Source organism: Ovis canadensis, chromosome 3 (genome assembly GCF_042477335.2).
Source record: "Ovis canadensis isolate MfBH-ARS-UI-01 breed Bighorn chromosome 3, ARS-UI_OviCan_v2, whole genome shotgun sequence".
In the NCBI taxonomy this organism is placed as follows: Eukaryota; Metazoa; Chordata; class Mammalia; order Artiodactyla; family Bovidae; genus Ovis; species Ovis canadensis.
In genome coordinates this window covers 106,709,818-106,735,050 of record NC_091247.1, presented here as the reverse complement: position 1 = coordinate 106,735,050, position 25,233 = coordinate 106,709,818, and positions in this window count along the sequence as shown.

Here is a 25,233-nt window from a genome sequence, read left to right as displayed (position 1 = left end):
CCTGAAAAGGAGAGGGAGGGAGAGGGAGAGAGAGAGAGAGTCGACAAGGGAGAAACCAGTCTATCCAGTGTCTGGGCCATCTTCTATTGTCTGGAAAGGCTTTTTATACTTTTGGTTGTACATAGAGATCAATGGATAATACAAAACTATGCAGCATCAGCAGCCCTGACTCTTATCGAGACCAAGCTTTCTCTCTGCATACCCAGCTGTATACACAAGTCTTAGGTGATTTATGACAGAGTGTGGTCCACTGGAGAAGGGAATGGCAAGCCACTTCAGTATTCTTGCCTTGAGAACCCCATGAACAGTATGAAAAGGCAAAATGATAGGATACCAAAAGAGGAACTCCTCAGGTCATTACGTGCCCAATATGCTACTGGAGATCAGTGGAGAAATAACTCCAGAAAGAATGAAAGGATGGAGCCAAAGCAAAAACAATACCCAGTTGTGCGTGTGACTGGTGAAAGAAGCAAGATCCAATGCTGTAAAGAGCAATATTGCATAGGAACCTAGAATGTCAGGTCCAGGAATCAAAGTAAATAGGAAGTGGTCAAACAAGAGATGGCAAGAGTGAACGTCGACATTCTAGGAATCAGAGAACTAGAATGGACTGGAATGGGTGAATTTAACTCAGAGGACCATCATATCTACTACTGCGGGCAGGAATCCCTCAGAAGAAATGGAGTAGCCATCATGGTCAACAAAAGAGTCCGAAATGCAGTACTTAGATGCAATCTCAAAAACGACAGAATGATCTCTGTTCATCTCCATGGAAAACCATTCAATATCACAGTTATCCAAGTCTGTGCCCCAACCAGTAACGATGAAGAAGCCGAAGTTGAACGGTGTTATGAAGACCAATGACACCCAAAAAAGGTTCCTTTTCATTATAGGGGACTGGAATGCAAAAGTAGGAAGTCAAGAAACACCTGGAGTAACAGGCAAATTTGGCCTTGGAATGCAGAATGAAGCAGGGCAAAGACTAATAGAATTTTGCCAAGAAAATGCACTGGTCATAGTAAACACCCTCTTCCAACAACACAAGAGAAGACTCTACATATGCACATCACCAGATGGTCAACACCGAAGTCAGATTGATTATAGTCTATGCCAAAGATGGAGACGCTCTAGACAGTCAACAAAAACAATACCAGGAGCTGACTGTGGCTCAGATCATGAACTCCTTATTACCAAATTCAGACTAAAATTGAAGAAAGTAGGGAAAACCACTAGACCATTCAGGTATGACCTAAATCAAATCCTTGATGATTATATGGTGGAAGTGAGAAATAGATTTAAGGGCCTAGATCTGATAGACAGAGTGCCTGATGAACTATGGAATGAGGTTAGTGATATTGCACAGGAGACAGGGATCAAGACCATCCCCATGCAAAAGAAATGCAAAAAAGCAAAATGGCTGTCTGGGAAGGCCTTACAAATAGCTGTGAAAAGAAGAGAGGTGAAAAGCAAAGGAGAAAAGGAAAGATATAAGCACCTGGATGCAGAGTTCCAAAGAATAGCAAGAAGAGATAAGAAAGCCTTCTTCAGCGATCAGTGCAAAGAAATAGTGGAAAACAACAGAATGGGAAAGACTAGCGATCTCTTCAAGAAAATTAGAGATACCAAGGGAACATTTCATGCAAAGATGGGCTCGATAAAGGACAGAATGGTATGGACCTAACAGAAGCAGAAGATACTAAGAAGAGGTGGCAAGAATACATGGAAGAACTATACAAAAAAGATCTTCACGATCCAGATAATCATGATGATTTGATCACCAATCTAGAGCCAGACATCTTGGAAAGTGAAGTCAAGTGGGCCTTAGAAAGCATCACCTCTCATGGTTGGGGGGGGGAGGGGCCTGTATCACAAGTTGTAAAAGTCCGGGGGATCCTGTCAGGCAAGTTAGAGAGTCATCAGAGGGATTTGAGCTGAGACACTCCTTTCATATGCAGGAGACCAGTTGGAGCTCTAAGTTAACTTTTTCCAGAGAAAGGTGGTTGGGGATAGGCCCCTGTAATGTCAGAACAGTATAGTATAGCAGACAGTAAACAGACAAATTTTGGTTTCAGGGTAGATGCTCAGGCAAAGGACCCTTTGAGACCTGACTCGCCTTGCCCCGTCAGGTCTCTCCTCATGACCTTTTCCAAGGTGGGATCTCCTGTGCTGGCTCCCAGCAATTGGGATCTTTTGGAATGGTGGCAGGACCCCTGGCATTCATCTCGACTTTCAAGTTGAGATCGCCTCCAGTTGCAGTGCGATGTGAAGGCCAGGATTTCTTTCCCGACGAAGCAGGGAAATGGACCCTCATCTCGAGATGAGGAAGGAAAAACGAGGGTCTTCTTGAGTTGTGTGGTGACCTTCGGTGTTCCTCTCGAGTGGAGATGGGTATATCGGTGAAATTCTTGCATTGCATAGAGGGTGTCAAGGACCCTTCGAGGCTCAAGAGAGAAGGTGGGATTTCTCTCGAGATGCTGCAGCATAAAAGAACCTCATCTCAAATTGAGGGGAGAATCTCCTTGTTTTTCTCGAGTTGCGGCAGGAAACTTGAAGTTGCTCTCGAGTTACGAGGGGGACCTCTGGGACTCGCTCATGTTGCCTCAGGAAAGGCCAGTCTCCACGCGAGTTGCCAGGGGCCTTTCGGGATTGCTCTCCAGTCGCTGCCAGGGCCGAGCTCCTCATCTGGAACTGAGGCTGGAACCTCAGGGTTCCTCTTGAGTGTTGACATGGATCTTGGGATTCCTCTGTAGTTTCAACAGGGCAATCAGATCTCGTCTCCTGTGGAGACATGCAAGTCTGCTTTCCTCTCGAGCTGTAACAGTTGACAAGCTTCCTGTCGAGTTGACATAGGGATCAGTGGCTTTCTCTCACACGTGCCATCGTGTTGAAGGTCGATTGCTGGGGTGACATGTGAGTCATTGCAGGGGAATCAGTTGTATCTGGAGTGGAATGGGACATCGGAGTCTTTTGAAATGGTGGAACATCCGGTGGAGTTCCTCTCGAATTTTAAGTTGAGACTGCCTCCTCTTGAGGTGTGATGGGAATGCCGGGAATCTATTCCCAATGAAGCATGGAAATGCACGAACATCTCGAGATGAGGAGGGAAAACCGGGGTTCTTCTTGAGTTGTGGCAGGACCGTTGGTGTTCCTCTTGAGTGGAGACAGGTCTTTGGGGGAAATTCTTTAGTTGCATCCAGGGTGTCAAGGACCCTTTCGAGGCTCAAGAGAAAGGTGGGATTTCTCTCGAGACATCACAGTGAAAAAGGGCCTCATCTCGGGTTGAGTGGAGAATCTCCTGGTTTTTCTCGAGTTGTGGCAGAAAACATGGGGTTCCTCTTGAGTTACGACAGGGACGTCAGGGACCCGCTCGTGTGACCTTAGGAAAGTCCAGTCTCCATGCGAGTTGCATGGGGCCTCTCGGGATTCCTCTGCAGTCACTGCTGGGGCCGAGGTCCTCATCTGGAGTTGATGCCAGAACCTCAGGCTTCCTCTCCAGTGCTGACAAGGACCTCGGGGTTCCTCTGGTGTTTCCACAGGGGAGTTAGGCCTCGTCTCGTGTGGAGACACACAAGTCCGCTCTCCTCTCGAGCTGGAAAAGCAGTGTCAGGCTTCCTGTTGAGTTGATATAGGGATCGGTAGCTTTCTCTAGAGGTGCAAAGGGCTGCCAAACCTGTCATCATGTTTTGAGCTGATCCTGGGGTGACCGTCTAGTCAGTGGATGGGAGTCAGGTGTTTCTGGTTGGATTGGGATATTGGGGTCTTTTGGAATGGTGGCATGACCCCTGGAGTTCCTCTCAAGTGTCAAGTTGAGAACACCGCCTCTTGAGGTGCGACAGGCACGCCAGGATGCCTTGCCCAATGAAGCAGGGAAATGGACCCTCATGTGGAGATGAGGAGGGAAACCCGTTGCTCTTCTTGAGTTGTGACGGGACCCTCGGTGTTCCTCTCAAGTGGAGACGTGTATGTCGGGGAATTTTTTGAGTTGCCTCAAGGGTGTCAAGAACCCTTTCGAGGCTCAAGAGGGAAGATGGGATTTCCCTCGAGACGCCTCAGCAGACAAGGGTCTCATCTTGCGTGGAGGGGAGAATCTCCTGGTTTTTCTCGAGTTGCTGCAGGAAACTTGGGATTCCTCTCGAGTTAAGACGGGGACATTAGGAACCCGCTTGTGTAGACTCAGGAAAGTCCAGTCTCCATGCGAGTTGCAAAGGGCCTCTCAGGATTCCTCTCCAGATTCCTCTCCAGTTGCTGCCAGGGCAGACGTTCTCATCTGGAGTTGATGCTGGAACCTCAGGGTTCCTCTCTAGTTCTGACATGGATCTCGGGGTTCCTCTGGAGTTTCCAGAGGGGATTCAGGCCTCATCTCGTGTGAAGACACACAAGTCCGCTCTCCTGTCAAGCTGGAAAAGCAGTGTCTGGCTTCCTGTCGTGTTGACAAAGGAATCGGTGGCTTTCTCTCCAGGTGCCACAGGGTTGTCACACCTGCCATAGTGTTTTGAGTCGTCCTCGGGGTGACTGTCGACTCAATGAAGGGGACTCAGGTGTATCTGGAGTGGGTAGGGACGTCGGGGTCTTTTGGAATGGTGACACAACCCCTGGAGTTCCTCTCGAGTGTCTAGTGTCAAGTTGAGACTGCCTTCACTTGAGGTGCAACGGGAATGCCGGGAATCATTTCCGGATGAAGCAGGGAAATGGACCCTCATCTAGACATGAAGAGGGAAAACCGGGGCTCTTCTTGAGTTGTGGCGGAACCCTCCCTGTTTCTCTCGAGTGGAGACGGGTATCTCCTGGAGCTTCTTGAGTTACCTCAAGTGTGTCAAGGACCGTTTCGAGGCTCAAGAGGGAAGGTGGGATTTCCCCCAAGACGTCGCAGCCGAAAAATATCTCATCTCTCATTGAGGGGAGAATCTCCTGGTGTTTCTCGAGTTGCAGCAGGAAATTCAGGGTTCCTCTTGAGTTATACGGAGACCTGAGGGACCCGCTCGTCTGGCCTAAGGAAAGTCCAGTCTCCATGCGAGTTGCGAGGGGCCTTTCAGCATTCCTCTCCAGTCGCTGCCAGGGCCGAGGTCCTCATCTGGAGTAGAGCCCAGACCTCAGGATTCCTCTCCAGTGCTGACACGGATCTCGGGGTTCCTCCGGAGTTTCCACAGGGGAGTCAGGCCTCGTCTCATGTGGAAATATGCAAGTCCACTCTCCTTTCGAGCTGGAAAAGCAGTGTCAGGCTTCCTGTCGAGTTGACAAAGGGATCGGTGGCTTTCTCTCGAGGTGCCACTGGGCTGTCACACCTGCAATGGTGTTTTGAGTCGATCCTGGGGGTGACCATTGAGTCAGTGCAGGGGAATCAGGTGTATCTGGAATGCATTGGGAAATCAGGGTCTTTTGGAATGGTGGCACGACCTGTGGAGTTCCTCTTGAGTGTCCAGTTGAAACCACCTCCTCAAAAAAAAAAAAAAAAAAAGAAACCACCTCCTCTTCAGTTGCAACAGGAATGCCGGGATTCCTTTCCCAACAAAGCATGGAAATGAACCTTCATCTCGAGACAAGGAGGGAAAACCGGGGCACTTCTTGAGTTGTGGTGGGACCCTCGGTGTTCCTCTTGAGTGGAAATGGCTTTGTCGGGGAACTTCTTGAGTTGCCTCAGGGGTTTCAGGGACCCTTTCGAGGCTCAAGAAGAAAGGTGGGATTTCTCTCGAGACACTGCAGCCAAAACAGGCATCATCTCGCGTTGATGGGAGAATCTCCTGGTTTTTCTCAAGTTGTGACAGGAAATTTGGGGTTCCCCTCGAGTTAAGACGGGTACCACAGGGACCTGCTCGTGTGGCCTCAGGAAAGTCCAGTCTCCATGCGAGATGCAGAGGGCCTCTTGGGATTCCTCTCCAGTCGCTGCCAGTGCTGAGATCCTCATCTGGAGTTGAGGCCGGAACTTCGGGGTTCCTCTCCAGTGCTGACGTGGATCTCAGGGTTCCTCTGGAGTTTCCACAGGGGAGTCAGGCCTTGTCTCTGGTGGAGACATGCAAGTCTGCTTACATCTCGAGCGGGAAAAAGAGTGTCAGGCTTCCTGTCGAGTTGACATAGGGATCGGTGGCTTTCTCTCTAGGTGCACAAGGCTCTCACTCTTGCCATCGTGTTTTGAGTAGATCCTTGTGGTGACCGTTGAAACACTGCAGGGGAGTCAGGTGTATCTGGAGTGAATTGGGACATCGGGGTCTTTTGGAATGGTGGCACGACCGGCAGAGTTCCTCTCGAGTGTCAAGTTGAGACTGCATCCTCTTCAGGTGCGACGGGAACGCCAGGATTACCTTCCCTATAAAGCAGGGAAATGGACCCTCATCTCGAGATGAGGAGGGAAAACCAGGGCTCTTCTTGAGTTGCGGCGGGACCCTCGGTGTTCCTCTCGAGTGGAGACGTGTATGTCAGGGAACTTCTTGAGTTGCCTCAAGGGTGTCAAGGACCCTTTCCAGGCTCAAGAGGGAAGGTGGGATTTCTCTCGAGACGCAGCAGCAGAAACGGGCCTCATCTCGCGTTGAGTGGAGAATCTCCTGGTTTTTCTCGAGTGTGGCAGAAAACTTGGGGTTCCTCTCGAGTTACAACGGGGACCACAGGGACCCACTCGGTTGGCCTCAGGAAAGTCCAGTCTCCATGTGAGTTGCGAGAGACTTCTCGGGATTCCTCTCCAGTCGCTGCCAGGGCTGAGATCCTCACCTTGAGTTGAGGCTGGAACCTCAGGGTTCCTCTCCAGTGCTGACATGGATCTCAGGGTTCCTCTGGAGTTTCCAGAAGGGATTCAGGCCTCGTCTCGTGTGGAGACATGCTAGTCCGCTTTCATCTCGAGCAGGAAAAAGAGTGTCAGGCTTCCTGTCGAGTTCACATAGGGATTGGTGGCTTTCTCTTGAGGTGCCACAGTGCTCTCACATTTGCCATCGTGTTTCAAATAGATCCTCAGGGTGACCGTCGAGTCAGTGCAGCGGAATCAGGTGTATCTGGAGTGAATTGGGAGATTGGGGCCTTTTGGAATGGTGGCACGACCCGTGGAGTTCCTCTCAAGTGTCAAGTTAAGACCGCTCCCTCTCCAGGTGCGACAGGAACGCTGGGATTCCTTTCCCAACGAAGCAGGTAAATGGACCTTCATCTCGAGATGAGGATGGAAACCAGGGCACTTCTTGAATTGTGGCGGGACCCTCAGTGTTCCTCTCGAGTGGAGACGTGTATGTCAGGGTACTCTTCAGTTGCCTCAAGGGTGTCATGTACCCTTTCGAGGCACAAGAGGGAAGGTGGTATTTCTCTCGAGATGCCACATCGGAAAAGAGCCTCACTTCGCATTGAGGGGAGAATCTCCTGGTTTCTCTCGAGTTGCGGCAGGAAACTTAGGGTTCCCATCGAGTTATGTCAGGGACTTCAGGGATTTTTTCGTGTTGCCTCAGGAAAGTCCAGTCTCCATGCAAGTTGTGAAGGGCCTCTCGGGATTCCTATCCAGTGGCTGCCAAGGCCGAGTTCCTCATCTGGAGTTGAGGCCTGAACCTCAGGTTTCCTCTCCAGTGCTGATATGGATCTCGGGGTTCCTCTGGAGATTCCAGAGGGGAGTCAGGCCTCGTCTTGTGTGGAGACATGCAAGTCCGCTTTCCTCTCGAGCTGGAAAAGCAGTGTCAGGCTTCCTGTTGAGTTGACATAGGCATCTGTGGCTTTCTCGCGAGGTGCCACAGGGCTATCACACCTGCCATCGTGTTTTGAGTTGATCCTCGGGGTGACCGTCGATTCAGTTCAAGGGAGTCAGTGTATCTGGAGTGGATAGGGACATTGGGGTCTTTTGGAATGGTGGCACGACCCCTGGAGTTCCTCTCGAGTTTCAAGTTGAGACCGCCTCCTCTTGTGATGCAATGGGAATGCTGGGATTCCTTCCCTACGAAGCAGGGAAATGGACCCTCATCTTGAGTTGAAGAGGGAAAACCGGGGCTCTTCTTGAATTGTGGTGGGAACCTCGGTGTTCCTCTCGATTGGAGACGTGTATGTTGGGCAACTTCTTGAGTTGACTCAAGGTTGTCAAGGACCATTTTAAGGCTCAAGAGGGAAGGTAGGATTTCTCTCGAGACGCCACAGTGGAAAAGGGTCTCATTTCGTGCCGGGAGCCAGCAGGAGAAACCCCAACCATGACAAGGTCATGCGGAAAGGCCTGATGGGCAAGGCGAGTTAGGTCTCAAGGGGTCCTCTGTCTGAGCATCTACCCCAGAACCAACATCTGTCTGTTTACTCTCTGTTATACTATATTCTTTTGACATTACCACCTTTTCTCTGGAAAAAAGTTAAATCAGGGCTTCAGTTAACAGTCTCCTGCATATAAAATGAATGTTTCAGCTCAAACCCCTTTGATGGCTCTCTGACTTGCCTAGCAGTTGAGGACTTTTACAACTTGTGAGTTGTTTACAGCCCCGTAACTGCGGGAGGCATGAAGTTTAAAGCTTGTTAAAGATGCACAGCCTTTTATTTAGTGCTTTCTGAGAGAGGCACCAGGTTTTTGGAAGAACAAGACAAATAAGTCTTCTGGTTGGCAAACCCTTATCAGAAAAGAGCTGTAAAATATTAATATTAATTGGCCCTATGGCCAGAAGATGATGTAAATCACCTAACATTTGTGTATACAATTAGGGATGCAAAAAGAAAGCCTGGTTTTCATAAGAGTCAGAACTGCTGATGCTGAATTATTTTACATTATCCATTGATGTCTATGTACAGAAAAAGGTTTAAACAGCCTTTCTGAACAATAGGGGATGAGCCAGTCGCTGGACTGGTTTCCGCCATGTCTCCTCTTTATTCTATTTTTAGGCTGAACTGCAATCTGGGGTGTGGAGGCTCGCCATGTCTACTTACTTGCCCAGGCTTTTAAGTCCCGTGAGACAGGGAGCCCAAGGCAGGGAACCCTCTGCTATTCAAAGAGCGCATGTGTCCTAACGTAGATGGTGCAAAATTCTTGTCCTGAAGTTTTATTGGTTTTTCACATAAACCAAGTTATTGAGCCTCTTTTCTCCACCAAATTTTCCTACTATATTATTTTTTCCTAATCTAATCTTATATTTCTAAATAAATAAGCTTTCCTCACCTATACCGTTCACACCTCGAATTTCCCTGAATCCACTGGGGCTGGAACCCGGCAATCTCACGTTGAGGTGAGAATCTCCTGGTTTTTCTCGAGTTGCGGCAGGAAACTTGGGGTTCTTTTCGAGTTACGATGGGGACCTCAGGGACCTGCTCGTCTGCCCTCAGGAAAGTCCAGTCTCCAGGCGAGCTGTGAAGGGCCTCTTGGGATTCCTCTCTAGTCGCTGCCGTGACTGAGGTCCTCATCTGGAGTTGAGGCTGGAACCTCAGGATTCCTCTCCAGTGCTGACATGGATCTCGGGGTTCCTCTGGGGTTTCCACAGGGGAGTCAGGCCTCGTCTCGTGTGCAGACTTGCAAGTCTGCTTTCCTCTCGAGCTGGAAAAGCAGTGTCAGGCTTCCTGTCGAGTTGACATAGGGATTGGTGGCTTTCTCTCCAGGTGACACAGGGCTGTCACACCTGCCATCGTGTTTTAAGTCGATCCTGGGGGTGACCATCAAGTCAGTGCAGGAGAGTCATGTGTATTTGGAGTGCACTGGGACATCGGGGTCTTTTGGAATGGTGGCACGACCCCTGGAGTTCTTCTCGAGTGTCAAGTTGAGACCGCCTCATCTTGAGGTGCAATGGGAATGCCAGAAATCCCTTCCCGACGAACCAGGGAAAAGGACTCTCATCTCGAGATGAGACGGAAAACCGGGACTCTTCGTGAGTTGTGGCGGGACTGGCGGTGTTCCTCTCAAGTGGAGACGGGTATTTCGGGGAACTCCTTGAGTTGCTTCAAAGGTATCAAGGACACTTTCAAGGCTCAAGAGGGAAGGTGGGATTTCTCTCAAGACGCCGCAGCAGAAAACGGCCTTATCTTGCTTGAGGGGAGAATCTCCTGGTTTTTCTCGAGTTGCTGCAGGAAACTTGGGGTTCCTCTCAAATTATGATGGGGACCTCAGGGACATGCTCGTGTTGCCTCAGGAAACTCCAGTCTCCATGCGAGTTGCAAAGGGCCTCTCGGGATTCCTCTCCAGTAGCTGCCGGGGCAGAGGTCCTCATCTGGATTTGAGGCCGGAACCTCAGGTTTCCTCTCCAGTGCTAACAAGGATCTCGGGGTTCCTCTGGAAATTCCAAAGGAGAGTCAGGCCTCGCCTCGTGTGGAGAGATGCAAGTCCGCTCTCCTCTTGAGCTGGAAAAGCAGTGTCAGGCTTCCTGACAAGTTGACATAGGGTTCGATGGCTTACTCTCCAGGTGCCACAGGGCTGTCACACCTGCCATCGTGTTTTGAGTTGATCCTCGCGGTGACCGTCGAGTCAGTGCAGGGGAGTCAGGTGTATCTGGAGTGCATTGGGAAATCGGCATCTTTTGAAATGGTGACACGACCCCTGGAGTTCCTCTCGAGTGTCAAGTTGAGACCACCTCCTCGTGAGGTGCTGCAGGAACACCGGGATTCCTTTCCCGACAAAGCAGGGAAATGGACCCTCATCTCGAGAGGAGGGAACAATGGGGCTCTTGTTGAGTTGTGGTGGGACCCTAGGTGTTCCTCTTGAGTGGAGTCAGGTGTGTCAGGGAACTTCTTGAGTTGCCTCAAGGGTGGCAAGGACCCTTTCGAGGCTCAAGAGGGAAGGTGGGGTTTTTCTAGAGATGCCACGGTGAAAAGGGGCTTCAACTCGAGTTGAGGGGACAATCTCCTGGTTTTTCTCGAGTTGCATCAGGAAACGTGGGGTTCCTCTTGAGTTACGACTGGGACCTCAGGGGCCCGCTTGTGAGGCCTCAGGAAAGTCCAGTCTCCATGCGAGTTCCCAGGGGCCTCTTGGGATCCCTCTCAAGGCGATTCTGGGGCCGAGGTCCTCATCTGGAATGACGCCGGAACCTCAGGTTTCCTCTCCAGTGCTGACATGGATCTAGGGGTTCATCTGCAGTTTCCACAGGGGAGTCAGGCCTCGTCTCATGTGGAGACATGCAAGTCCGCTCTCCTCTTGAGCTGGAAAAGCAGTGTCAGGCTTCCTGTCGAGTTGACATAGTGATCGGTGGCTTTCTCTCATGGAGCCACAGGGCTGTCACACCTACCATTATGATTTGAGTCGATCCTAGGGGTGACCTTCGAGTCAGTGCAGGGGAGTCAGGTGTATCTGGAGTGTATTGTGACATCAGGGTCTTTTGGAATGGTGGCAAGACCCCTGCAGTTCCTCTCGAGTGTCAAGTTGAGACCGCCTCCACTTGAGGTGCGATGGGAACACCAGGATTCCTTTCCTGACGAATCAGGTAAATGGACCCTTGGGTAGAGATGAGGAGGGAAAATCGGGGCTCTTCATGAATTGTGGCGGGATCCTCGGTGTTCCTCTCGAGTGGAGACGGGTATGTCGGGGAACTTCCTGAGTTGCCTCAAGGGTGTCAAGGACGCTTTCGAGGCTCAAGAGGGAAGGTGGGCTTTCTCTCGAGATGCCACGGGGGAAAAGGGCCTCATCTCCCGTTGAGTGGAGAATCTCCTGGTTCTCCTCGAGTGGAGGCAGGAAACTTGGGGTTCCTCTCAAAGTAAGACGGTGACCTCAGGGACCCGCTCGTGTGGCCTCAGGAATGTCCAGTCTCCATGCGAGTTGCCAGGGTCCTCTAGGGATTCCTCTGCAGTCGCTGCGGGGGCCGATGTCATCATCTGGAGTTGAGGCCAGAACCTCAGGGTTCCTCTCAAGTGCTGTAATGGATCTCCAGGTTCCTGTGGAGTTTACAGTGGACTTAGCCCTCGTCCCATGCAAGTCCGCTCTCCTTCGACCTGGAAAAGCAGTGTCAGTCTTCCTTTCCAGTGTACATAGGGATCAGTTGCTTTCTGTCTAGGTTCCACAGGGCTGTCACACCTGCCATCTTGTTTTGAGTCGATCCTCGGGGTGACGGTCAATTCAGTGCAGGGGAGTCAGGTGTATCTGGAGTGGATTGGGACTTTGGGGTCTTTTGGAACGGTGGCATGACCCCTGGAGTTCCTCTCGAGTGTCAATTTGAGACCACTTCCTCTTGAGTGGCGACGGGATAGCCAGGATTCCTATCTGGATGAAGCAGGGAAATGGACCCACATCTCGAGATGAGGAGGGAATACCGTGGCTCTTCTTGAGTTGTGGCGGGACCATCTGTGTTTTCTCAAGTGGAGACGGGTTTGTCAGGGAACTTCTTGAGTTGCCTCAAGGGTGTCAAGGATCCTTTCGAGGCTCAAGATGGAAGGTGGGATTTCTCTCTAGATGCCGCAGCAGAAAAGGGCCTCATCTCGCATTCAGGGGAGAATCTCCTGGTTTTTCTTGAATTGCGGCAGGAAATTGGGTTTCCTCTCCAGTTATGACAGGGACATCAGGGACCCACTCGTGTGGCCTCAGGAAAGTCCAGTCAACATGCGAATTGCAAGAGGCCTCTCGGGATTCCTCTCCATTCGCTTTTGGGGCCGAGGTCCTCATCTGGAGTTGAGGCTGGAACCTCAAGTTTCCTCTCCAACACAGACATGTGTCTTGGGGTTCCTCTGGAGTTTCCACAGGGGAGTCAGGCCTGTCTCGTGTGGAGACATGCAAATCCGTACTCCTCTTGAACTAGAAAAGCAGTGTCAGGCTTCCTGTCGATTTGACATTGGGATCAATGTCTTTCTCTCGAGGAGCCACAAGGCTGTCACACCTGCCATTGTGTTTTGGGTCGATCCTCGGTGTGACTGTCAAGTCAGTGCAGGGGCGTCAGGTGTATCTGGAGTGGATTGGGACATTGGGGTCTTTTGGAATGGTGGCACGACCCCTGGAGTTCCTCTCAAGTGTCAAGTTGAAACCGCCATATGTTGAGGTGCGATGGGAACGCCAGGATTCCTTTCCCGACGAAGCAGGGAAGTGGACCCTCATCTTGAGATGAGGAGGGAAACCCGGGGCTCTTCCTGAGTAGTGGCCAGACGCTCGGTTTTCCTCTCAAGTGGAGACGGGTATGTTGGAGAACTTCTTGAGTTGCCTCAAGGGTTTCAAGGACCCTTTCGAGTCTCAAGAGGGAAGGTGGGATTTCTCTCGAGACACCGCAGCAGAAAAGGGCCTCATCTCGGGTTGAGGGGAGACTCTCCTTATTTTTCTCGAGTGTGGCAGGAAAATTGGGGTTCCTCTCGTGTTACGATGGGTACATAAGGGACCTGCTCGTGTTGCCTCAGGAAAGTCCAGTTGCCGGGAGCCAGCGTGAAGAACTCTGCTCATGGCAAATGTCATGAGGACAGTGGCTTCAGCATATGCAAAGGCGTGATCAAGCCTCAGGAAACCCCCTGTTCCCAAACATTTACCCCCGAAACCAGAGTCTACCTACTTTACGGCTTCATGCTCTCACCTACACCTCTGACTTTACGGGGGGGCTGACCCCCATTACCTCTCCTGTAGAATGAGTAAACGTGCAGCTCCAGTCAATAAAAATTCCTTGGTGTTACAATAGTGTTTCACCTTGTGAACTCCTCTGAAGATTATCTAGCCTTCCTGTCCAGGTTGGTCTGGCCCCATGTGATTATTTACAGCCTCCCAACTGTGAGAGGCACGAGATGTTTCTGACTTACTAAAGGCAGATTCTTTTGAAAAGTTAGAAATTATTAGTATAGTGGGTAGGTTAGGAATTATATTGGTGAAGGGTTTTTCATTTGTTGTCCAATAATTGCTGCTAATTCCCTGCCCTGGGTGTGACAAGGATGTCTCAGATCAGGGTGCTGACAGACTAGCTTGTGTGACAACCTCTCAACCATAAACAGCACAGAGAGTTTGGAGTATTTTGAAAGACTTAATTAGCATAGGGCTTTTCTCATTGTTGAGTCAATGATTGTCTCCAGGCCTCCATATCCTTAGGCACCTGGGAATATATTAATCAGTGTATTTGGAATATAGAAAAGGAAATATAGTAGGTTTTGATGTTAGCAATACTAGACTTTTTGAGTTAATGAATTTTCTCTTTTGTTATAGACCACTGTATTTGTTATAAATCACTGTGTCCTTGCTATGTAAAAATGTAACTTTATCACTATCTTAAGACTAAATAGATCTTAAGGGGAACATTGGTGAAGGGTTTCCATTTGTTGGGTTGATGTTTGCTGCTAAATCTCCATATCCCTGCCCTTATAATGAATATAACTAGCATATAGGAGAAATAAGTATTCAGTTCAGTTCAGTTCAGTCAATCAGTCATGTCTGACTCTTTGCAAACCCATGAATCGCAGCACGCCAGGCCTCCCTGTCCATCACCATCTCCCGGAGTTCACTCAGACTCACATCCATCGAGTCAGTGATGCCATCCAGCCATCTCATCCTCAGTCGTCCCCTTCTCCTCCTGCTCCCAATCTCTCCCAGCATCAGAGTCTTTTCCAATGAGTCAACTCTTCACATGAGGTGTCCAAAGTACTGGAGCTTCAGCTTTAGCATCATTCCTTCCAAAGAAATCCCAGGGTTGATCTCCTTCAGAATGGACTGGTTGGATCTCCTTGCAGTCCAAGGGGCTCTCAAGAGTCTTCTCCAACACCACAGTTCAAAAGCATCAATTCTTCAGCACTCAGCCTTCTTCACAGTTGAACTCTCACATCCATAACATGACTACAGGAAAAACCATAGCCTTGACTAGACGGACCTTAGTCAGCAAAGTAATATCTCTGCTTTTGAATATACTATCTAGGTTGGTCATAACTTTTCTTCCAAGGAGTAAGCGTCTTTTAATTTCATGGCTGCAATCACCATCTGCAGTGATTTTGGAGAAAAAAAAAAAGTCTGACACTGTTTCCCCTATTTCCCCATCTATTTCCCATGAAGTGATGGGACCAGATGCCATCATCTTCGTTTTCTGAATGTTGAGCTTTAAGCCAACTTTTTCACTCTCCTCTTTCACTTTCATTAAGAGGCTTTTTAGTTCCTCTTCACTTTCTGCCATAAGGGTGGTGTCATCTGCATATCTGAGGTTATTGATATTTCTCCCAGCAATCTTTATCCCAGCTTGTGTTTCTTCCAGTCCAGCGTTTCTCATGATGTACTCTGCAGAGAAGTTAAATAAATAGGGTGACAATATACAGCCTTGATGTACTCCTTTTCCTATTTGGAACCAGTCTGTTGTTCCATGCCCAGTTCTAACTGTTGCTTCCTGACCTGCATACAGATTTCTCAAGAGGCAGGTTAGGTGGTCTTGTATTCCCATCTCTTTTTAACCTTTAAGATTAATCATGTTAACCTTGGGTTAAATAAATTCCTTTCTTAGTTGTTACCCACTACACCCTCACCCTATAGGAATGCAACTTTATCTGCTACCTTCAGAGGGTGGTGCCTGGTTTAAGAAAAATCACGCTTGGAAAAAATAAGTTTTTTGGTTATCAGAAAGAAAGGATCACAAAATGTCAGCAGGCCTCATGGCCAGAAGATGATGTAAAACCCCTAAGACCTTTTTTTATACATTTATGTGAAGCACCTGATTTTGATAAAGGTCAGGGCTGCTGACCCCCTCGTGACTTTAAAATTTCCATTTGTCTCTATGTGTAACAAAAGGCATATAAGCAAACCTAAAAAATAAGAAAAAAAAATCGGATCAGTTTCTGGAAAGACTGATTCCCCCGTGTTGTTTCTTTCTTGTTCTCCGTTTCTGGCCAAAATCCCATCTGGAACATGGGTACTCACCAAGCCTGATAATTTTGCCTGGGCTTCTAAGATCGGACCGGGGAGACCTCAGTGCCTCCTCTCCTTCAGGAGAATGGAAAGACGCCTGTGGCCTATGTAGGCGGTCATTGGTATTCCACGTAAACCAAGTTATTCAGCCACATTTTCTCCACTAATTTTCCTACTACACTATTCCTTTCTAATTTCTCTCTATCTGTAATTAAATCAGTTTTTTCCTAGGATGCCGATTCCATCCCCACCTTCGAATTAACCTGGATCCACCTGGGATGGACTCCAGCAAGTGGCGCCAGAAACAGGCTATACGAAGGTAGGTTCCACGAGAAATTAGGGTCATCAGCCCTATTGCTCTGAACAGCTAGGGTCATCAGCTCTGTTGTTCCCCCAGTGTTGAGTTTTCAGGATGGATAGGACCCCACTCAGGGTGCTGCAGACGCCCCTGTAGGATAGACAGGGTGAATAGGAGTGGGAAGTCTTGAAGGGTTTAAGAGAAACCTGGTTTACACCGATTCCATCTCCCCTTCGAATTACCCTGGATCCACGGGGGTTGGATCCATGCGAGTTGAGAGGGGCCTCTCGGGATTCCTCTACAGTCGCTCCCGGGGCCGAGGTCCTCATCTGGAGTTGAGGCCTGAACCTCAGGGTTCCTCTCAGTGCTGACATGGATCTTGGGGTTCCTCTGGAGTTTCCACAGGGGAGTCAGGCCTCGTCTCATGTGGAGACATGCAAGTCCGCTTTCCTCTCGAGCTGGAAAAGCAGTGTCAGGCTTCCTGTCGAGTTGACATAGGGATCGGTGGCTCTCTCTCGAGGTGCCACAGGGCTGTCACACCTGCCACTGTATTTTGAGTCGCTCCTCGGGGTGACCGTCAAGTCAGTGCAGGGGAGTCAGCTGTATCTGGAGTGGATTGGGACATCGGGGTCTTTTGGAATGGTGGCACGACCCCTGGAGTTTCTCTCGAGTGTCAAGTTGAGACTGCCTCCTCTTGAGGTGCGACAGGAACGTCAGGATTCCTTTCCCGACAAAACAGGGAAATGGACCCTCATCTCGAGATGAGGAGGGAAAACTGGGGCTCTTGTTGAGTTGTGGTGGGACCCTTGGTGTTCCTCTTGAGTAAATATAGGTATGCCGGGGAACTTCTTGAGTTGCATCAAGAGTGTCAAGGACCCTTTTGAGGCTCCAGAGGGAAGCTGGGATTTCTCTCGAGATGCCTCAGCTTAAAAGGGCTTCATCTCGGGTTGAGTGGAGAATCTCCTGGTTTTTCTGGAGTTGCGGCAGGAAACGTGGGGTTCCTCTTGAGTTACCACGGGAACCTCAGGGACCTGCTCTTGGGGCCTCAGGAAAGTCCATTCTCCATGCGAGTTGCAAAGGGCCTCTCGGGATTCCTCTGCAGTCACTTCCTGGGCTGAGGTTCTCATCTGGAGATGGGCCGGAACCTCAGGGTTCCTCTCCAGTGCCGACATGGATCTCAGGGTTCCTCTGAAGTTTCCACAGGGGAGTCAGGCCACGTCTCATGTGGAGACACGCAAGTCCGCTCTCCTCTCGAGCTGGAAAAGCAGTGTCAGGCTTCCTGTCGGGTTGACATAGGGGTCGGTGGCTTTCTCTCAAAGTGCCACAAGGCTGTCACACCTGCCAATAACCCTGTATGCGAGACAGCAAAAGAGACACAGATGTATAGAACAGACTTTTGGACTCTGTGGGAGAGGGAGAGTGTAGGATGATTTGGGAGAATGGCATTGAAACATGTATATTATCATATAAGAAACGAATCGCTAGTCTAGGTTTGATACAGGATACAGGATGCTTGGGGCTGTTGCACTGGGATGACCCATAGAGATGATATGGGGAGGGTGTTGGGAGGGGGCTTCAGGGTTGGGAACTCATGTACACCTGTGGCAGATTCATGTCAATGTAGGGCAAAACCAATACAGTATTGTAAAGTAAAAAAATAAAAAAAACTTTTTAATAAAATAAAACAAATGCTGTGAAAAGAGAAAAATAAGGCCACTACATAATGATCAAAGGATCAGTCCAAGAAGAAGATATAACAATTATAAATATATACGCACCCGAGATAGGATCACCACAATATGTAAGACAAATGCTAACAAGTATGAAAGGGGAAATTAACAATAACACAATAATAGTGGGAGACTTTAATACCCCACTCACACCTATGGACAGATCAACTAAACAGAAAATTAACAAAGAAACACAAACTTTAAATGATACAATAGACCAATTAGACCTAATTGATATCTATAGGCCATTCACCCCAAAACAATGAGTTTCACCTTTTTCTCAAGTGCTCACAGAACCTTCTCAAGGATAGATCACACCCTGGGCCATAAATCTAGCCTTGATAAATTCAAAAAAAATTGAAATCATTCCAAGCATCTTTTCTGACCACTATTCCTTTCTGACCCTCAGATTCCCTTATATAAGACCGAGACTTCAACTAGAATACCTCCAAGTTCCTTTCCAGATGATACAATCTGTCTCTATAAAATATGACCCTCCTCCTGTGTAAATCCATCCCAGTATTGGAAAAGATTTGAAAACCATTAAAAAAAAAATACAGGGAGTTACTTCATGTTCAAATTAGTAATTGGACTCTAAGTGTAGGCTATTTTAACCTTAAATAGTTGTGGCATGAAGCCATCTAGATAGTATGAGATTCAGAAGACTAAACACTTTCTTTCTTTTTTTTTTCTTTTTTTTTGATATATTTTTTTAAATTGGTGAGATTTTTTACTTTTACTTTATTTTACTTTACAATACTGTATGGTTCTGCCATACATTGACATGAATCCCCATGGGTGTACATGCGTTCCCAAACATGAACCCCCCTCCCACCTCCATCCCCATAACATCTCTCTGGGTCATCACCGTGCACAAGCCCCAAGCATGCTGTATCCTGCGTCGGAAATAGACTGGCGATTCGATTCTTACATGGTAGTATACATGTTACAATGCCATTCTCCCAAATCATCCCATCCTCTCCCTCTCCCTCTGAGTCCAAAAGTCCGTTATACACAGCTGTGTCTTTTTTGCTGTTTTGCATACAGGGTCATCATTGCCATCTTTCTAAATTCCATATATATGTGTTAGTATACTGTATTGGTGTTTTTCTTTCTGGCTTACTTCACTCTGTATAATCGGCTCCAGTTTCATCCATCTCATCAGAACTGATTCAAATGAATTCTTCTTAACGGCTGAGTAATACTCCATTGTGTATATGTACCACAGCTTTCTTATCCATTCATCTGCTGATGGACATCTAGGTTGTTTCCATGTCCTGGCTATTCTAAACAGTGCTGCGATGAACATTGGGGTACATGTGTCTCTTTCAATTCTGGTTTCCTCGGTGTGTATGCCCAGCAGTGGGATTGCTGGGTCATAAGGTAGTTCTATTTGCAATTTTTTAAGGAATCTCCACACTGTTCTCCAAAGTGGCTGTACTAGTTTGCATTCCCACCAACAGTGTAGGAGTGTTCCCTTTTCTCCACACCCTCTCCAGCATTTATTGCTTGCAGATTTTTGGATTGCAGACATTCTGACTGGTGTGAAGTGGTACCTCATTGTGGTTTTGATTTGCATTTCTCTAATAATGAGTGATGTTGAGCATCTTTTCATGTGTTTGTTAGCCATCCGTATGAGAAGGCCAAACACTTTCAAACATAACTTTTGTGTGGCCTGTTATTCCAATTTAGGAATCTAATAGACTGCTCATAGGAGTGGTTATTTACATTTATTAGCCCTCCAGTAAGCAAAATAGATATTAAAAGTTGTTGTTTTCGTTCTATTGCTAAGTCGTGCTGACTCTTTGTCACCCCAGGGACTGCAGCAGGAACTTTTCCTCCTCCCTGTCCCCATGGAGGGACACCATAGCTCCCCATCCCTCACTCTCCAAGAATTTGCCCAAGTTCATGCCCATTGAACCAGTGATGCTATCCAACCATCTCATCCTCTGCCACCCTCTTCTCCTTTTGGCTTCAATCTTTCCCAGCACCAGGGTCTTCTTCAATGAATCGACTATTCTCATCAGGTGGCCAAAGTATTGGAGCTTCAGCTTCAGTATCAGTCCTTCCAATGAATATTCAGGGTTGATTTCCTTTAGAATGTACTGGTTGTATCTCCTTGCCATCCAAGGGACTCTCAGGAGTCTTCTCCAGCACCAAAATTTGAAAGCATGAATAACTTCACATATGCAGAGGATGTGACTCTAATGGCAGAAAGTGAAGAGGAACTAAAGAGTTTCTTAAGGGGTAAAAGAAGAGAGTGAAAAAGCTGGCTTAAAACTCAAAATTAAAAAAACTAAGACCATGATATCTGGTCCCATTACTGCATGGCAAATATGTTTGTCACTGCTCTCAAGCTTCCCCTGTATCATAAAAGCAATCATGAAAATACATAAATAAATAGTGTGTCCGGCTCCAATGAAACTTCATAGATCCAAGTACACTGACTGCTCCTCTACATTAGATAGATAACTGTAGGTAATTTTGTACCTAGGAAAACTAAACAACTATTAGAATGAATAAACTATATTGACACACATAAGTATAGAGAAATTTCATATGCCAAAAAAAAAATGGAATGAAAGTAGTTGCCTATAAAAATGTAAAAGCTATATGATTTTACTACTATATAACTCAAAATATCCAAATTAAAGCCTCATCAATTCAGTCAGTTCAGTTCAGTTCAGTTGTTCAGTCATGTCCGACTCTGCGACCCCATGAACCGCAGGACGCCAGGCCTACCTGTCCATCACCAACCCCCAGAGTCCACCCAAACCCATGTCCATTGAGTCGGTGATGCCATCCAGCCATCTCATCCTCTGCTGTCCCCTTCTCCACCTGCCCTCAATCTTTCCCAGCATTGGGGTCTTTTCCAATGAGTCAACCCTTCACATTAGGTGGCCAAAGGATTGGAGTTTCAGCTTCAACATCTGTCCTTCCAATGAACACCCAGGACTGATCTCCTTTAGGATGGACTTGTTGGATACCCCTGCAGTCCATACTGGACATCAATTTGTGGTGGATATGGAGATGATTTCTGAGATCTTAATAATGTTTTTGTCTTTTGTCTTTTTCTGGGAAAAGGGATCTTTTCATTCCTGACAATTTACTTTCAGTATACTTTTGTAGATGAAAGTTTTCTTTATCTATCTATTTCTCTAGATAATATCCAAAATACAGCATACTCTAAAAAGGAGTTTCCACAAAGTATGTTCACTCTCAAATTGTTACTTTTTTTATAATCTAACAGTCTCTTGTGCAAAAGAAGTGTGCATTATATATATTTTTATATTGATGTGGTGCATAAGTTCTTGGAGTATCTCAATGTATAATGAATCTTTACATTACCTGAAGTGACGCCTTGCTTGTAGAACAACCCTGTCTTTATGCCCCTACTAACTTCTGTAGTCATTCTCCCTGCAACAGGGAGACATAATGAACTTTGGTACCCTATACTGCACTTAAATGTGTGTCACAATACTCCATGTTTGAAGAACAGACAACTATGTTCTGTAAAAGTAATGTCTCAGTAGACATTTCTCTACAGAATTTTACTGTCACCAGGGGCACCAGAGAAACCCCAAACATAGATTTTTTTTTCTTTTAATTGTATGTAAGGAAGATATTTTCTTCTTAAGTCATGCTTTCAATTATTTTAAGATATCTATTTTTAATTAATATAAACCTCATTGGGTGATATTTTATATTATCCAACTTAAAATAATGAATGTAGGTACTCGCATGCTAGTAAGTCAGTCAGTCAGTTCAGTCACTCAGTCGTGTCCAACTGTTTGCGACCCCATGACCTGCAGCATGCCAGGCCTCCCTGTCCATCACCAACTCCAAGAGTTCACTCAGATTCATGTCCATCGAGTCAGTGATGCCATCCAGCCATCTCATCCTCTGTCATTCCCTTCTCCTCCTGCCCCCAATGCCTCCCAGCATCAGAGTCTTTTCTAATGAGTCAACTTTTCGCATGAGGTGGCCAAAGTACTGGAGCTTCAGCTTTAGCATCATTCCTTCCAAAGAAATCCCAGGGTTGATCTTCAGAATGGACTTGTCGGATCTCCTTGCAGTCCAAGGGACTCTCAAGAGACTTCTCCAATACCACAGTTCAAAAGCATCAATTCTTCGATGCTCAGCCTTCTTCACAATCCAATTCTCACATCCATACATGACCACAGGAAAAACCATAGACTTGACTAGAAGGACCTTAGTCGGCAAAGTAATGTTTCTGCTTTTGAATATGCTATCTAGGTTGGTCATAACTTTTCTTCCAAGGGGTAAGCATCTTTTAATTTCATGGCTGCAGTCACCATCTGCAGTGATTTAGTAATGCTCAAAATTCTCCAAACCAGGCTTCAGCAATACGTGAACCGTGAACTCCCTGATGTTCAAGCTGGTTTTAGAAAAGGCAGAGGAACCAGAGATCAAATTGCCAACATCCATTGGATCATGGAAAAAGCAAAAGAGTTCCAGAAAAACATCTATTTCTGCTTTATGACTATGCCAAAGCCTTTGACTGTATGGATCACAATAAACTGTGGAAAATTCTGAAAGGGATGGGAATACCAGACCACCTGACCTGCCTCTTGAGAAATCTGTATGCAGGTCAGGAAGCAACAGTTAGAAGTGGACATGGAACAACAAACTGGTTCCAAATAGGAAAAGGAGTATGTCAAGGCTGTATATTGTCACCCTGCTTATTTAACATATATGCAGAGTACATCATGAGAAACGCTGGACTGGAAGAAACACAAGCTGGAATCAAGGTTGCCAGAAGAAATATCAATAACCTCAGATATGCAGATGACACCACCCTTTTGGCAGAATGGGAAGAGGAACTAAAAAGCCTCTTGATGAAAGTGAAAGAGGAGAGTGAAAAAGTTGGCTTAAAGCTCAACGTTCAGAAAACGAAGATCATGGCATCTGGTCCCATCACTTCATGGCAAATAGACGGGGAAACAGTGGAAATAGTATCAGACTTTATTTTGGGGGCTCCAAAATCACTGCAGATCGTGATTGCAGCCATGAAATTAAAAACACTTACTCCTTGGAAGGAAAGTTATGACCAACCTAGATAGCATATTCAAAAGCAGGGACATACTTTGCTGACTAAGGTCCGTCTAGTCAAGGCTATGGTTTTTCCTGTGGTCATGTGTGGATGTGAGAGTTGGACTGTGAAGAAGGCTGAGCGCTGAAGAATTGATGCTTTTGAACTGCGGTATTGGAGAAGACTCTTGAGAGCCCCTTGGATTGCAAGGAGATCCGACAAGTCCATTCTGAAGGAGATCAACCCTGGGATTTCTTTGGAAGGAATGATGCTAAAGCTGAAGCTCCAGTACCTTGGCCACCTCATGTGAAGAGTTGACTCACTGGAAAAGACTCTGATGTTGGGAAGGATTGGGGGCAGCAAGAGAAGGGGACGACAGAGGATGAGATGGCTGAATGGCATCACTGACTCGATGGATGTGAGTCTGAGTGAACTCCGGGAGATGGTGATGGACAGGGAGGCCTGGCGTGCTGCGATTCATGGGGTCGCAAACAGTCGGACACGACTGAGCGACTGAACTGAACTGAACTCAAACATACTGCATGATTCTGTTTATGGGCCAGGCAAAGAACAGGAAACCACATGGAATCAAAAATAGACTAATGGTTTCCAGAGCTCAGGGAGGGAGGAAGGGGGAGTGATAGCTAATAAGTATGAGCTTTTTATTAAACTGATGAAAAAGTCCTGGAAGTAGATAGTGTGATGACTGAACACCCTGGAAAATATTAAAAACCAAAGAACTCTACTTATTAAAATGATGAATTTTATGATTCAGGCATTATATTTCAATATGAAAGAAAATACAACTGAAGTGTAGTAATATTCCTAAATGAGGTGTAGAGGGAGAATGTTTCAGAAACACAGAGGAACTAGAAATGATGAAGGGGGTGTTCTTTTTGAGTGTCCTTAAGTTTCCTCTTTGACTAGAGAAGGAGATAGTTTCAGGGTAATTGTGAAGCACATCATATAAACAACCTGCAGTGCACTTTCTACCATAGGTCAATTTGATGACAAGAGTGGAACATAAAAGCTCAGCATTTGGCAAGTTGTGAACTCACAGGGGAATATACAGAAGTAAGAAAGTAATTAATGGAGTGTTTTTAATAACACCAGATGCTACTGCTGCTACTACTGCTAAGTCACTTCAGTCGTATCCAACTTTGTGCGACCCCATAGATGGCAGCCCACCAGGCTCCACTGTCCTTGGGATTCTCCAGGCAAGAATACTGGAGTGGGTTGCCATTTCCTGCTCCAATGCATGCATGCATGCTAAGTCACTTCAGTCGTGTCCAACTCTGTGTGACCCTATGGACAGCAGCCCACCAGTCTCCTCTGGACACAGGATTCTTAGGCACGAATATAGGAGTGGGTTGCCATTTCCTTCTCCAAATAACACCAGCACCTAAGGGCAATAGCTTCAGTGATTTAAGTCATATTGTTCCTAGTAAAATAAAAGGCTTTCTACCTATTTTTCAGCTACCTAAGACCTGTTTGTCTCAGGTAGGTTTCCAGATTCTAACTTAAAGAATATAGGAGAAAATACTTAAGTTTTTGAGGGAAAAAAAATGTAAATGAAGGATTCTATGCTCGCTTACTTATTAAACCAGTACTTAATGACTAGAAATAATCTTTTCTTCTCAGAATCTCAGATTCTCAGAAGAATCTGTCTGAATAGGTTAATATCCACAATATAGCATTTTATTTGTTTTATTTGCTTTGGGGTCACAAAAAAGCCTTTACTTCTTTTATTATTGGGCAAGTGTACACATGAATTTAAGGTAAGTTTTGTTTTATTTTATTGAAGGAATCCTGCAGATACCACAACAGAAATAAAAAACATGGACAAATCCATCTCCTTGTGAGCCATATGTCGTGTTTACTTGGGCCTGAAGGGAAAAAATATCCATTAAATATATTCTATTCTTGTACACATTAAAATATAAACACATGCTCGAACATAAATATACACATTAAGTATAGACAGAAGTCGATGTATTTTAAAAGCATGTACTTTCCTTCATCTCATTCCTGTTTTATAATTTTAAAAACTCTTAAAATATGAATTAATTCAAATGTATATGGTACATTCTGTTGTTTTCACTCCCTTTTAGCTTTTTTCTTTCACTGGTCAAGAGAGTTTTCTTTGACAACAACCATGCTACAAAGAAATAATGAGCAATGTGAAAGAGAAATAATAATTTCTAGAATAGAAGTAATAATTTTCTTACTTCATATCTCACCAAATACTAAACACAAGATAAACTAAAACAGGTAACAAAATTATTTTTTATTAATACTAGTCAGTGATATACTAGCTACTTCTGGAACTAAGATGAAGATTCTTCAACTAATCATGTTTTTTGAGAAACATGAATTGTAATCACTTTCCGTACCCAATTGAATATATTCAAGCATAGGAAATGCTTAGCCTTATGTCTTAGAGTATGCTCTCTCCAACAGTAGT